This window comes from Macrobrachium rosenbergii, chromosome 3 (assembly GCF_040412425.1).
Source record: "Macrobrachium rosenbergii isolate ZJJX-2024 chromosome 3, ASM4041242v1, whole genome shotgun sequence".
In the NCBI taxonomy this organism is placed as follows: Eukaryota; Metazoa; Arthropoda; class Malacostraca; order Decapoda; family Palaemonidae; genus Macrobrachium; species Macrobrachium rosenbergii.
The window spans coordinates 89365167-89381006 of NC_089743.1; the positions used below are offsets into that span (position 1 = coordinate 89365167).

The 15840-nt window shown below is 36.3% G+C and overlaps 1 protein-coding gene across 3 annotated transcripts in view; it reads left to right on the forward strand.

Moving 5' to 3' along the window:
- Nucleotides 1-15840, forward strand: part of Sarm (sterile alpha and armadillo motif) — a 727304-nt gene that overhangs the window by 133988 nt on the left and 577476 nt on the right. Inside the window, exon 1 of one of the 3 annotated variants that reach the window (XM_067085045.1) lies at nucleotides 5851-5901. The exons of the other annotated variants lie outside the window; for them this stretch is intronic. The gene's annotated coding sequence lies outside the window, so the exon portion shown is untranslated. Of the gene's footprint in view, nucleotides 1-5850; nucleotides 5902-15840 lie in introns of those variants that run through there. 3 annotated transcript variants of the gene reach the window in all.

Genomic DNA, 15840 nt, shown 5'->3' on the forward strand with positions numbered 1-15840 from the left:
CTTGCCATCTCTTTGCCAGGTATACTTGGTCTTCGTTCCTCCAGAATGAAACAGAATGGGTATTCCTTTGAAGAGGGCATGTAACTTGAGCTTTCTGCCTCTTGTGCAGGTACTGTTTTGGTCGTTGCTCTTTCTGCTGAGAGAGAATCTTTCTTCATCTTAAGTTGGCTTGTCTGGCAAAATGCGACCTTCATTCCCCATGAAAGCTAGCAGTCCAGATTGTTTAGTTTTATAATGCTTTCTTACCCTTTACTTTCACAGTGCACAACTCTCACCTTGCTTTTGTTTTTCTTGTCTTTTGTGAATCCTGATTTGTGCCACCCTAATGACCAGACCTTCCCTATAATTAGTGTAATAACACTACCCAAATAGCAATCCTAACGTCAACATCTGGTAGGACAAGGGCCAGTGTGGCTTGTAGAGGCTAGTGGCAGCTTCATGCCACATATGTTGCGTAAACAGTTCGCCTCTTTAGCTTCCACCTTGTTCCTGGCTTACAAAAATACTGCTTAAAAGTAATGTTGGTATCCTTGTGAAATGGAGAATTGCTCACCTGTTGCTCAAGAAATGCTGAACTACTTTTGGCCTGACAGAGTGAAAGCCACTTTTCTACTGATGGGTCAAGTGCATCCCCTTGCAGTAGACACTCCTCTCATGACTTTCTTATCGGCATTGCATCGCCATCAGTTTTATTATAAGCTTTTCTGGGTTTAATATATGCCAAATATGACCCAGCTGTTTCCATTTCCATATAAATAGTGAAACGTTTCAAACTGTTGATCAACGTGCTCTTCCTTGTTATAAACCAACACTGCTCTTCCCCTGTTAGCCATCCTGCTTTCTTTTTTCTTTTCCCTCAATCAAAATCCTACCACACACCTTCCTTACATGCCAAAGAATGTTTTGCCGAGTGAGAGGAAAAGAGGAAAATTAAGAAAAGGTTACTTTAGTAACTTTGTTGTTGTGGGAGGTATGGACGAGGGGGGGGAGAGGGAAGCTACATGATACACGTACGGCAAATGCTGTGACAAACAGCAAATGCTGTGACAGACAGCAAATAAGATATGACTGCAAATTGTAAAGTATCTGCTTGTGCGAAGTAGGCAGCTGGGAAGTGGGCTTAGGCACCCTTGGGGTTAGGGGTGGGGGGAGGGGGAAGGGATGGCGAGGGGTGAGGTGCAGAACGTATGACGTGATGTCTCAGCCATTCACAAAATGCTCCGTCCTGTGTCTGGCTTGGTGAAAATACGGTACCATAAAAGCATTACGCTTTTTTAAATCTTGTTAAAAGCTTTGGAACATTTAGGGGATTTGTTGTGTGATTCCTCGTTTTATCGCCAAGCAGTTAAAGACGTTTAATGGGAAGATTTAAGTTTTACGAACCGATGTACAGTTTCAAAGGATTACAAAAATAGGACGCTTGCAAGTCCTGGGATTGCACCTAAGTCTTTGTTGTGATCCTTCATACTACTGTTCGGTTGAAGCTGAGAAGGAGATTAGGTGTCCCGGATGGTACAGAGAGAGAGAGAGAGAGAGAGAGAGAGAGAGAGAGAGAGAGAGAGAGAGAGAGAGCTGTTATAAAGACGGTTTCAGGCATCGCAGGACAAATCCAAAGGTGACGTCAGATTTGGGAATCTGCAAGGGTGGCTGGCGCCAAACGTTATTCTCTTGTTGACGAGTCACTGCGACATTCCTTGAACAAGAACGACGAGTCGCCTTTTGTCAAAGAAGACCTTATCTTTATCAGTTCCCGTATATATACAGAGATATGCGAATCGCCGCTAAATGAAGGAGAAGTGGTATGCGATATCGTCAAATTTATGGTTGGAGGTTTGTTAGTGCGGAGAGCGTAGGTGGGTGGGTGGCTGCCAGGTTGCCTTCTCTCGTAATACTTTTTATTTTTTCTCATTTTTTCTTGTTAGTTTCGTGTTCCGGTTTGTGTTTCGGACTAGACAACAGGCACTTTGGTGGAATTTTTAAATGTTAAGTAGATCGTTGCTCAGTTTCTGTATATCAGGTGCAGTTTTATGCGAAATAATGAATTTTTGAGGATATACTTCGGAATATCTCGTTGAAGTTCCCCGTGAATGAGGAATTGTTTTGACTCTTACCATACACAACGTCCGCTTGTATGCAGTCATTCGGAATGCGCCACATCTACTTACCCCATAAACCTTTTTTTTTGTTTCAAGTCCCACGAAATGTGAAAATGACGATGGTGTCAGTTTATGACTTTTCTTATCGAAGTTTTCCATCTTCCCATCTTTTCTGGGGCCTCTGCCATTCCATCCTAAAGTGCCTCGTGCCCTTTACCAAACATTTCATATCCCAAGCAGTGCCGGTAATGTATGGCTTTATCTTTGCCAGTGACGGCCTTGATAGCGGGGCCGTCGGTGCAGTCTATAGGATTGTTTTGTCATACGTCAAAGAAGGTGATAAGTTCACCTTTGGCAAATTTATTCACACGGGACATGAGCATATCTTGCTGTAGTGGTTGCTGTTGTTTTCTTCGGCCTGCGAAAAACAGTGTTAGAATGTGGTGATGTTTTGACTCACTATGTGTTTCCGTGTTCATAAAATATTTCTAGAGCACACGGTGGGATCTGTAGCATATGCAGATTGTTCATTTTTCGTGGATAATAGAAACTCCACTGTTTGTCTCTCTGTAAACAAACAAAACGAAATTCCTCAAGAACAAACGAGCGAATTTTGATGAAATATGAGAAAAACATTTGTTGGGCAAACTCTCCAGATGAATGATTTAGCATTGATTAAGAATTGGCAGTGAATCTGTACAATGTGTCCGTGTTTTCACAAAATATCTTGAGAACAAATAAACTCATTTCGAGGGTATTTGATGAAAGGGTTCATTGGTTAACCTGATACGGTTATTGAATTTTATAGATCAGTGAAATTTTTCGGATTTGTTGCCAGGGAAAATGTCATTTCTTTGCTTGTGGTTTGCGCAATAAAAACATTGCTGAAATAGTGTGCCAAATTGATGTCCAAAAATTAAGAAGAAAACCTGACAGGATTTGGTGAAAGGATGGATATGGAAAATACGTGTTAAGATTAATATTTATATTATTTTGAGCAAAAAGAAAAATAATCAGTGTCATAAACTATGACTTTGATACTTTATTGGAAATTTTTCCCTTGAAATAATCGCTATTGGAAATCTTTGCCTTGAAATAATCGGTATTGGAAATCTTTCCCGTGAAATAATCGCTATTGGAAATCTTTCCCTTGAAATAATCGCTATTGGAAATCTTTCCCTTGAAATAATCGCTATTGGAAATCTTTCCCTTGAAATAATCGCTATTGGAAATCTTTCCCTTGAAATAATCGCTATTGGAAATCTCTCCCTTGAAATAATCGCTATTGGAAATCTTTCCCTTGAAATAATCGCTATTGGAAATCTTTCCCTTGAAATAATCGCTTTTAACAGTAAAACAATTACCTACACACGTGAGCACGGTATGTAAACATTCATAGCATATTTATTTGTGCTTGCATAAACCATAATGAGATTTTCCTTCATTTGCTTGTTTGATGAATGCGACCTCGATGCTTGGCTGGGGAAAATTGCCGTTCTTGCTGCGCAGTGACTCATCAAAGACTTGACTGTGCTATGTGCATTTACCTGCAGTTGTCACGAGATTCCTCAAGTGGTCCAGTGGTGATTCAGCGTAGAGTGCGCACATGGTCTTTCGGTATTCGACTGCCGACTGTCTGAACGTTGATCAGTTCACGCTTTTAACGCGTTTGTAAATGTCTGCAGATCGAGGAGCGAAGGAGGCGTTGATTGAAGTTTTGTTTGTGGATTCGAGTGCAAGGTCAGAGGAGAGAGAGAGAGAGAGAGAGAGAGAGAGAGAGAGAGAGAGAGAGAGAGAGAGAGTTTGGGTCTCAGGGAAAGAACCAGTGCTGAGAAATCTGATAGTGATATATTTAGAGAATGTAACTAAATTATTTACACTTATTAACACGAACACTCAGTTTCTAACAAGACCACACCTACAATATACATACTTACACATTCGTTCACACTTGACCGAATTATAGAAGAGCACTCAAAATTCGCAGCACTTTTACAAACGTCATTTCCCACCATCGGTACCGCGTTTAGCTTCCAGTGAAATTTACAGATGACGTTGTGTAATTAAAATAACCTGAACTAGTGATTGCTGAAGATCTTGTGCTCTTCGCTTGTAGCTGGGAATCTTACACGTCTTGTGGTTTCTTTATTTACTGGTAATCCTATATCGGTCAGCATGTTCTGAGTTTGATGTGAATGGAAGTATGATATATATATATATATATATATATATATATATATATATATATATATTATATATATATATATATATATATATATATATATTATATGTGATATATATGTATATATACTTATGTATTATATATATATATATATATATATATATATATATATATATATATATATATATATATATATATATATATATGATTATTATCACTTTTGTATGTGATTCGAAACCAGTTAGGACCTACACTCCGTTTCTTATTTTTCACCTGTGGTAATGTGGGATACATATATATATATATGTATATATATATATATATACACAGGTATATATGTATGGTAATTGCACGGGGACATTAAATTAATAAATATTTTTAAATTATGATTGTTTTACGATATTGTTCATTACTATAAAGTAATTAATAAATATTTTTAAATTATAATTGTTTTATATTGTTCATTACTATAAAGTTTAGTCGTAACATATATATATATATATATATATATATATATATATATATATATATATATATATATGAGAGAGAGAGAGAGAGAGAGAGAGAGAGAGAGAGAGAGAGAGAGAGAGAGAGAGACATGTGTCCTTTTTGGCAAATCTTGAACATCTATGAAACCGCGTGTATTTACTCAATCGTCGGCTTTACGCTTCGTGTTGACACTCAAAATATCCTCAACAGCATTCTTTAATTCCTATGATCACATCTTTCCGCTCCCCTGGGAGGTCCTGTCCTTGTAAATGTCTCCTCCAGATACACTTCCGCCGCTGAGACAGTTCCTCGTCAGTCGGTTTCCCACTAACCACTGAAGAATGCATTTACGCACACCTTTTTGTTCATCTATTTTTTTAATCTAGTCCCATTTAATTTCTCTATCTTCTTTTCGTCATGTTTCACTTGTCTCTTAATTTTCCGTCATGTCTCTGTTTTCTCTTTCTTTTTGTCACGTTTCATATTCTCGCTCATATCTTATCACTTCATCTGTACGTCATGTCTCATTTAATTTTTTAGTAGGAAATTCAGTATTTCCTTACTTAAGATACAGACTTGTTTTATTCATTGCATTTTATGATTATTATACTAACAGTGTGTGTTTCTTTACCGTTTATAAGTTAATTGTTTCCTGTCGTTATCGTCCATTGTATTGAAGATTTCTTTGGAGGGTTCTTTTTGCTTTATTCGATTTCAGGAATGCGCGAAAAATTTTAAACCTAAAAGCGACAGCTTGTCATATTTTAGTCATTTTCACTTGCTGAGATTAGCCTGAAAATGACTTCAAATGCAACTTTTGTCATTTTGGTGGTTTAAAGTTTATTAAAATTTTAGTGATGAAATGAATAAGTGTTTCCATTTTCCATGACGCTTCGTTTTCCCCAGCGTTCTTCTGTTCGTTGCTATAAAATATTTTTCTCTTCCTGTGTTTCCTGTTGAGGGACTCGTTGGGGTCGTGTAAGGGCAACCGCCATCGTCCGAGAGAGAGAGAGAGAGAGAGAGAGAGAGAGAGAGAGAGAGAGAGAGAGAGGGTAGGGTCTTAAACGTCTGCACGGCCGGTATTGTGTGTGGTGGTGTAGAGTGGTCGTGTTGTGCTGTTTAAGCTCGCTGCTGGTGAGGAGAGAGAGGTGGCGTTCTCCAGGGTCATACTCTGAACCCCTGGATTATTTTTTTAATTTACACTGAGATACATTCAGTATATTCGTGTGCCTTGCGTAAGCTTCAAGGTGTGTCATTCGTTCTGTGATGCGTTAAATGTTATCCGTACAGCCAAGATGTGACGTTGGAAAGAACGACATAGAGAGTCCGAGTTCAGCAGAGTCGAATTCTGAAGCCCTTGCATCGCATTTTTTCAAGTTTCCGTTGGAATACATTTGGAATATGTTCCATGCATTCATGTACTGTGCATGAGCTTTCGTGGTGTTTCCTGAGATTTTAACTGTGCAGTGAGGAAGTGGAGTTGTGATGGTGTGCAAAAAGTTTTAACGAGTTGTGTACACTGTTAAGAGCGGAACGTCCAGCTGATGTCAGGCAGTAGTCTTAGCTTAGTTTATTTAATGAGTTGGTATCTTTGGATGTGCATCATCGACGAAGGCGTGTGAAGAATTTATAGAGACAAAAGTTTCCCTTTTCATTTAGAAGCCAAACATTTCACTTATTTCTAGTGGGTCATGTTGAAAATATAATTAGCTAACAATTAATTAGTTGTGTGAATTTAACGGTTAATAAAGGGGCCATGAATGGCCTTGTTGGGCATCGTAAAGAGTGTTAATAAAACGTGCGTTCGTGCGTTAGTCCTTCACTGGATTTAGTAAACGGTACTTGTGCAGGAACAGGAAAATGATGCGTCTGTGCTTGCAAGCAGAGTTAAAATCCCCCAAGGGCTTCTCTGTTTATATCAGGTGGTGTCATAATCCCCTATGAAATAGACTTTGTTTAGAACACTTGTGGGTCTGTGGGACCCTTTACGGTGTTGCTACTCTCAGAATTTTATTAAAAGCACAGAGAGAGAGAGAGAGAGAGAGAGAGAGAGAGAGAGAGAGAGAGAGAGAGAGAGAACCATTGCGTTGATGTTCACTTGTTTTATTTTGTTTGTTTCGAGAGAGTACAGTTATCATGCTGGATTTTTATTAAAGAAACGACGTATATGGCGTTGTTGGAATAACGCCAAATCATTCTTTCAATAAATCAATAAAAGATGAGATGGGAGGTGTTTCGACGTTGGTACGAGTCCTATACAGCCAGTCATTGGCGTTCTTCGCCTTGTATTTTTCTTCACACGTTCATTTTATATTTTTTGGTCATTTTGTTTTTCCTCTTCAGATGTAGTGAAATGGTTTTCTTGTATAGGATGATTCTGATGACACACATATTAGTTTTTCACGTACAATGTTGTTTGAGAACTGATGAGTTGTATTGTTTCCCATTATGGAAAGCAAATTAAGTGTAATAGAAATCCGATATGAAATTTTCTCTCTCTCTCTCTCTCTCTCTCTCTCTCTCTCTCTCTCTCTCTCTCTCTCTCTCTCTCACCCAGTAATCCTCAGGTTTTTTTGAGGACCAGTAATAAATTTGGATATTAATTGTGTGTTGTAGAGTATTCGTTATGCTTTCTAGAAGGAGTCATTTATTAACAGTGTGCATTGTTGAAGGCACTGTCATCTTAATTGTTACATCATGTTGATTTGAGTTAAGAATGGAACAAGTGATAATTCTGCACTAAGAAAACAAAATCATACACTCCTATATACATAATCCAAAAACATACACACACATACACAAGAGACGAGAGTCTAATTTCACAATGGGGGTACAAATTGTGCCAATTTCCAGAAAATTTGACTGTGACCATTGATACCAGCAGTGAATTACGTATCTAGTGGTTAGCTGACTGTGGTTTGCAGCCAGGATGGAAAAGGGCTTGGGGCTAACAAACTCATCCCAGGGAACTTGATGATAAACTATGAGGCTTTCCTGAGACATCGCCTCAGCTATATATATATATATATATATATATATATATATATATATATATATATATATATATATATATATATATATATATATATATATGTATATATACTATATATATAAATATATATATTACTTATATTTTATATATTATATTTTAGGACGAGGAACAACAAAAATAAACTTGTTTTTCCTTATTTAGACGTTTTGGCACTTCATATTACTGTTATAAAAAAAGTTGAAAATAATTACAAAGACATCGAAATAGCAGAAAAATCTCAAAAATACAAATGAGATCATAAACTCTATAAAGTAATTAGCTTAAAAATGAACTGGCTTCAGTGTTTAAGGATAGCTTCTACGAAAAGTGGCTGCAAATAGAGAGGATTCAGAATAATAATAATAATAATAATAATAATAATAATAATAATAATAATAATAATAATAATAATAATATTCTTTATTTCAACATCCAGAAATGTTTCAGAACTTAGGATTTTAGAACTGAAACAAATTAGACTGAAGCAGTCATCCTTAAACCCTGTGAACAGTTCAAAATGTAATTATGCTTTTCGTGGCATTTTGAAAGGAGGCATGTTTAGGATGTGAGATTTCATTTGTATTTGTTTCATGTGATTTTGCTTTATTTTAATCTTTTTGTTCATTTCAAGTTTTTTCAGTGACACTATTGGAGTGTCAGAATGTGTAAATAACGAATTAAAAATAGGCTTTCATCGATTCTCGCCTTGAAATTTATATATAATTCCAAAATCTATACTACTGTAGTTACGACTATGTAAGCTACATATTTATGTATGCATACTTATTATGTATATATATGTACACACATTACATATATGTATATATACATATATATATACATATGTATATATATGTATATATATATATATATATATATATATATATATATATATATATATATATATATATATATATATATAGAGAGAGAGAGAGAGAGAGAGAGAGAGAGAGAGAGAGAGAGAGTCTCCAAAGTGTGTTAACATAACTTTTAGGTATTGGCTGTTGATTTCATGCAAGTTACTATCAAAATATCCCATCCACAGCTTAGGTCAGCTGGGACGCTGAATTTTTCAGGAAGGAGGCCCAAAGTGCTTACCCCCGCAAGGGGTCGATCTGGGGATGCCCAGTGGTGTGGCGAGACTACTTTCACAGGGCTATGGTGTTTGTTTTTATGAATAAAATCGCGCGAAATACAAAACCGAAAGTTTAATGACAGGAGGAACTGACATCAGCCGCGGTACTTTACGGCGCGTATGTAACACGTCCGGTCAGGCAAAAATGAATTGTTCTGCTAACCTAACGACTATTTCTTTTCTCTCTAATTTCTTCTGCTTTGTAATTTTATACACTGTACGAAAATCCGCATCATACTTGCAATTTAAAACTACCTTTCACTTACCTAATGCTTGTAATCATTTGCTTTTTTAACAAGTGAACATTTTTGGATGGAAAATTTCTCGTTTTACAAGAAAGCTCGTTTGACCCAAGATGCTTGACCTCTGAATGCTAGTCTTTCTCCTTCTGCTGTTCTGAAACGAAGTCCATATTTCCAAAATAAACTCCTACCGTTCGATTCTTTGTTTTGCTTGACATTTGAGGACGGTAAAATATTTTCCAAGACATGAAAAATGTTTTGAATACGTCTGACACACTTGACTGATTCTGTACAAGGCAATACGTCATTCAATTCTGGCTTAACATGTCTTCTTTTCTTGTTTCAACTTCTTTGGGTATTTTGTCCACTTATATTTTACGAAAAGAACCTGATAAGAAATGCATGCCACACACCACATTTCCATAAGTGCATAGGCTAATTGAGTTCGGTCCTGAAGACAGTGGTTGTACGCCAGTTGGTCTCTCTCTCTCTCTCTCTCTCTCATACACGTTGCCGAATGTCGTCAGCTTTCAAAATCGCTGACAGCTGTCAGCAACAGCGATAGAGCGTTTAGGAAATCACCTGTATGGTTGATGTTTGCTGATAAACAGCTCTGGCATTAAATCTTATATAGCTTTATCTTTGATAAGGAATCCTCCATGTTAGGCATTCTATTTTAAGGCATTTACTTTTCAGTTTATTTTTCCTCCCTTCAGTTTGAGTTTGTGGATTTTTCTTTGGTATCTGAAGTATCTGTGTTTCATAATAGATACGCAAATAAACACGTTTATGTATATACGCACGAGAGATTTTTTTTTGTGTATGGATGACTCATGCATGTGAAGCGATTGTCAGATAACTCATGTATATTTGTAATACATGTGTATTCGTGGTTTCATTGACCTCTACGAAATAAGTTGGGCCTGATGATATCAATTTACTAGATAAATTATGTAACACTAAGTTGCTTTGATGATATTACATTACGTTGTTTATCTTGGGATTTTAAAGGCCACACAGATTCAGTTCTTTAGTTCCTTTAATAGATAAAACGCCTAATATTGCTTAATGGACTTCATGTACAAATTTCAAGCGCGATTGTAATGAAGCACATTCCTTCAGATGCCTTGTTCTTCAGTCTAATGCGTTTCATTTCCAAAATACTGAGTTGTTTTAAATTCCTCTCTGTTTGCAGCCACTTTTTGTAGAAACCATCTTGAAACATGATACTAGTTAATTTCATTTGTATATTTCATAACTAAAGGAAATTTTTTTTTTTTCAATGTCTTTTCTCTGTCTTAAAAGTACCGGATTATTAATTTCTGTCTTCCTGGAGAGTTTTATTTCTCTCTCTCTCTCTCTCTCTCTCTCTCTCTCTCTCTCTCTCTCTCTCTCTCTCTCTCTCTCTCTCTCTCTCTCTCTCTGCCTGCCTTTTAACTGATCTCTGCCATATGTCATTTGTTGCATAATTCTATGGAAATTTGTTCTTAATGTTTTCGTTTTATTTACAGATTTTCTATTTGAATCGTAACTGTTATTCCAGTGACTGTTTTCATCTAGTTTAATTAAAAAAAAAAAGTTCAAGAAATTTTACTTTCCTTGTAGTGAGAATTCCAGTTATCCTTCTATTTATTATTTCTCTCCTTTTCTAACGGTAGACCATTTAGGTTCTTTTCTTTTTTTGTTATGTCTTACCTTCTTTTTCGTAAAAAAAATAGCGAAGTGATGATTAGATAATTTTCCTTCTCTTAGCATCCTTTGAAATTTTTTTTAGCAGCATTGCATGCTTATTTATCCTAAAATTTACTTTAGATGTTGAATGTAAAACTCATGTTATCATAATTTTGTATTTAGATGCTTTGGAAGTTGCTAAATAGGTCCTTATCTTACGCAGTTTTTCATTCACTCGTCCATTCATGATATTGAGTAAAAAAGCCACAATAATGTAATTGGTAAACTGTATTTTTCAAGATACAAAAAAATACAAAAAAGTTTATCAATTACCTTATTGTGGTTTTTTACTCATTATTTTCGATCACAATATAGTGATGCACCACAGATTCGTGATGTTGTGAAATTACTTAGCCTATAGATATTTTACGTAATATCTGCTTGAGATGTGAATATGAGTTGTGTATGGAAGAGCTGGACTGTGGGACTAAAAATATAATTTTTTATGCAGCTGGTTTTAAAAATTCCCCCCGTAAGTCGCAGAAGGATATTTTTTAAAAGAACGCATTGTGAATTTTTCAACTGTGGTGGAATTAAGTATAATGGAGACTATGCTTCCTCGATTACTATTTGTGTACGGCCATTACAGGTTGTAATTAATTTCCTAAGCTGAATGGAGATAGTATGAATGGGATGTTCATGACCTTCACTTTCTTTGCGTTCATCAAAGAATAAATTGTTATTGTTTATAGTTCATGATCTATTTATTAATTTAATCAGTTATGAAAAAATGATTTGAGATTTAAGGATAATGTTTTAATTTACTTCTGGATTTTACGGTATTTATTTTATTATTTTGTTCTCAGAATGCTTCTAGTGGTGGTTGTCCAATGAAGAATTAGAGGAATTTATTTCTGGTGATAGAAATTCATTTCTCGTCATAATGTGGTTCGGATTCCACAATAAGCTGTAGGTCCCTTGCTAGGTAACCAGTTGGTTCTCAGCCACGTAAAATATATCTGATCCTTCAGGCCAGCCCTAGGATATCTTTTATTCAGCTCAGTGGTCTGATTAAACTAAGATATAACTTAACTTGTAATGGGGGTTGCCCACTTGCCAATAAGTATTTGATAAGTAGTCGTTGTCAAAAGGACACACCTGCTTCAGTATATCCATTGATGAAATATTCGATGCCTTGCGTTAGATTAAGCTCGACAAAAAATATATAAAAAAAGATGTACAGTAGATTTTCTAGTAACTGATTGATTGATCTGTGTAAATACATAAGCTTCATAGGATTGCCCACTTCAGTGACTGTCTCGTTCCCTGTGCTACAAGATTCGGAATACACTTCCTGCCTCTGGTTTTCCTGACTGAGAATTTTTCTTTTTTAAAAGGCGGTTAAGCCCAGCCCTTTTATCCGTGATTTTCCTATTTTTTTTTTTATCTCCGGACCTGGATTAGGATGGGACATTAAGTTGCCTGCCTCATCGGCCTTTGGTTTTAAAAGAAAGGCGTCAGAGTGACAATGGTCAATGGCATTTGATGGCATTTCAAGTTAATACCTTATTGTGTCGTTCTGATTTTGATATAAAGGTTTAAGAAAGCATAGAGGGTAACGAAGAAGTAGCCTGACTCATAATCCGTTACAAATGAATTTATGGGAAATACAATTCTCGATCGATTTCAACAAACAAAATATTTTCAGGGTTTTTGCAGATGCCTTGGTTGTTTTTCGCCGATTTCTTTGTTTAATCGGATGAAATGATTGAATATTTATGTTGTCATGATGATTGAATATTTATGTTGTCATGTTTTTGTTATTGTTTTGAGTTTTGTATCTAGAATGCTGTAACGCAGCGATTTAAATTCGTGGTGTTTATGAAGTCTTTACAGACCTAATGCTTTCCCTGTTGTCAAACTGAATCCTTTTTCTTTCATTTACTTTTATTCTTGTTTTCTTCCGGCCTGGGCTAGAAAAGTGAATGAGGATGCCCATCCCATCGGTCGTTGCTCCTAAAAATCATTGAAGGTTCGCGCAAGTTGACAAGATGAAGTTGATATCAAATAGTTCTTTTTTAAAAGGAAAAATCCTCATGACTGAAATATTATATTTCTAGATTATATTTTGTAAGCGACGTGGCTAAAAGCCCTAATTTAGAGAGAAGGTGCAGTGAACTCCCCCCCACCCCCCGGGGGCGCCTCCCTCGCCCACTCTGTGGGTGGAACTTGTAGATGTTACTGCCGTGTCCCTTTCCCGTATTTGGATGTCGATAATTTTTTTGCCTTTCGTTAATGGACAGGTGGGTTAACTTTGCCTCCTTTACCGCTGTGCCTTTGCTCTTGTGTTATCTTGAGTAAGTTTTTTTCTGGCAGGTGATGTGTACGATAATCTCTGTACAGATTACTAGTATTTATTCTCTGTACTTGTACAGAACATGTAACGAAAACTCTCGTTTCTACTATGATGCATGTTTTTTCTTTGACATATGTGCATGTTTATGTAAATATATGTATATATTTATGTTATATATGTATACAGTATATATATGTATATAACCTACATGTATATACAGTATATACATATACATATATATATACGTATATGTATGATGATTATAACCACTTTTAGACGTGATTCATTTATCACACATTACCACAGGTGAAAAAGAAGAGACGGGGTGTAGGTCCTGACCGGTTTCGACTTATTTTCAATCCATTGACGAAGGAGTGATACAGAGTATTAGAAGTCACAAATACACCCCGTCTCTTATTTTTCACCTGTGGTAATGTGTGATATATATGTGTATATATGCATATATATATATATATATATATATATATATATATATATATATATATATATATATATATATATATATATATATATATATATATATATATATATATATATATATATATATATATATATATACACACAGTATATGGGTCAGTATTCATGCCAATATGTATGACAAAGAATCTACTTGGCGTCCATACGTACAACCTGCTAAAGCGTATTTACCATCACGCATGTCCAGTAACTCATCATTAGGAAGACCCCACAAGGAAAATTGTCAACAGACCCTGACGCCCTTAATGTCCTGGAAGAAACTCGCCAATAGAGATATGCATCAGATATGAAGGAGGGGGTTGCCCCGTGTTTAACAAGGCGGCGGGGGGACGGGTGTATCGTGTAGGCGTTTGGGGTTGTGGAATGGGTGTGTTGATGGAGGGGCAGTAGCGATGAGTAGAGGTGGGCGCCGGTTAGGATGTTGTGTAGGTGTTGATTTTGGCTGGGGGGTCTGTAAAGGCATTTCGATAGTGGTAGGGTTTAGGTGGTGCAGCAGTGGCTTGGTAATTATTGTTATGGAATGGCTACTCTTTTTTAGGAATCCTCTTCCACGTGGCTTCTTGAAATCAGTTATGGTAATAGAAGTCGTTCCGTATCTATAGTTTTTATTATTATTATTATAATAGGAATCAGAAAGATATTAAATTATGAATTATAATCTTGTTCCCGTATAGTAATTTGTTTCACCTTGAGTCATGTCTTTCGCGGTTGAAATTATGAATGTTTTGATATGAAATAAAATTTTCATATAATATGAAGAAAGATGAATACTCCTCATGAGGACTTTTACTGTACCTCCTTTCATATTCTCTTTCTCCCATCTTCCTTTCCACCCTCTCCTAACAATTGATTCATAGTGCAACTGTGAGGTTTGCCTCCTGTTGCACCTCTCAGACCTTTTTACTGCCAGTTTCCGTTTCAGCGCTGAGTGACCTCGTAGGTCCCAGCACTTGGCCTTTGACCTAACCCTATATTCTATTCTACTCCTCATGAGGCGATCTTTTCCAGGAATATGACTTCAGTTCAGAGTAATCTTTATTGCTAGAACTGAGAACTTCCAAAGTTCCTTGACCTCTCAGTGAATGTTGGTGTAAGTAAAGGGGTAACGACTATTCACTATATATTCCTTGGCAGAACTGAATTAGGGTATCGGTAATACCCCATATTAGGGAATCGGAATGTTGACCGTAGGCTTTGAAAGACATGTGGAAAGGAGAGAGTAATATTGTTACTCGGTAAAAGAAGCAAAGTGTATTTCTAATCGAGGAAAAGGAAGATGTTGATTTATGTTTAAAGGGATAAGATTATGGTATTCGTAATAGGCCACATAGATATTTTTCTCTTTCATAAGGTAATTATACAAGTAGGTCCTTTGAGAATGTGTATAATGCAGACGATGAGCTGATTATTCTCAGATTCGATAACAAGACTAGCGTCCTTCCTTCGTCAAAAGTTGTAATATGTATATATATATATATATATATATATATATATATATATATATATATATATATATATATATATATATATATATATATAATGTTATTCACTCAGAAGGGATAACTCGAGTGAAATGCTGTCAACTGGGTCATTGCTGAGTCGGGAAGCTGGCGAAAACACGCTGGTATGCAAGCAGTTAGCTTGCCCAGGTAATTCCCTGGGTGCAGTTGCCCTCAGGTTCCAACTTCTTTTATTACTTGTACGGCCTTGTGGGCAGCGCCCTTGCCTTTCAATTGAAAGACCTGGGTTCGATCCGGATGTGAGTCATAAATTTATATGTGTATATATATGTATGTATGTATGTATTATACGTAAGTGTAAATAGACACGTGAAATGAGTAGGTAATAATAAAAACAGGTGTATGGGCATGAAGTACTGGGAATCTCGTCAGGCTGTTTCTCGATTCTGACGTCTTGGCAAACCCTTCTTGAGGAGGTCTTGCACCCTTCGAAGTGAGATGGTTATTCACCTCTGTTAGCCGATTGGGCCTAAGCATTTGCTCTGGGAATGACGTTTTGGTAGAGTCTTTTAGGCCTCGCTGCTGATGGGAATTTAAGCAAAAGCAGTTGGCTTGCGTTTTTGTTTTTGTTCATTCCGAAAAAATCTTTGCGTGTGAGTAAATTTGGTTAGTCTCATTAT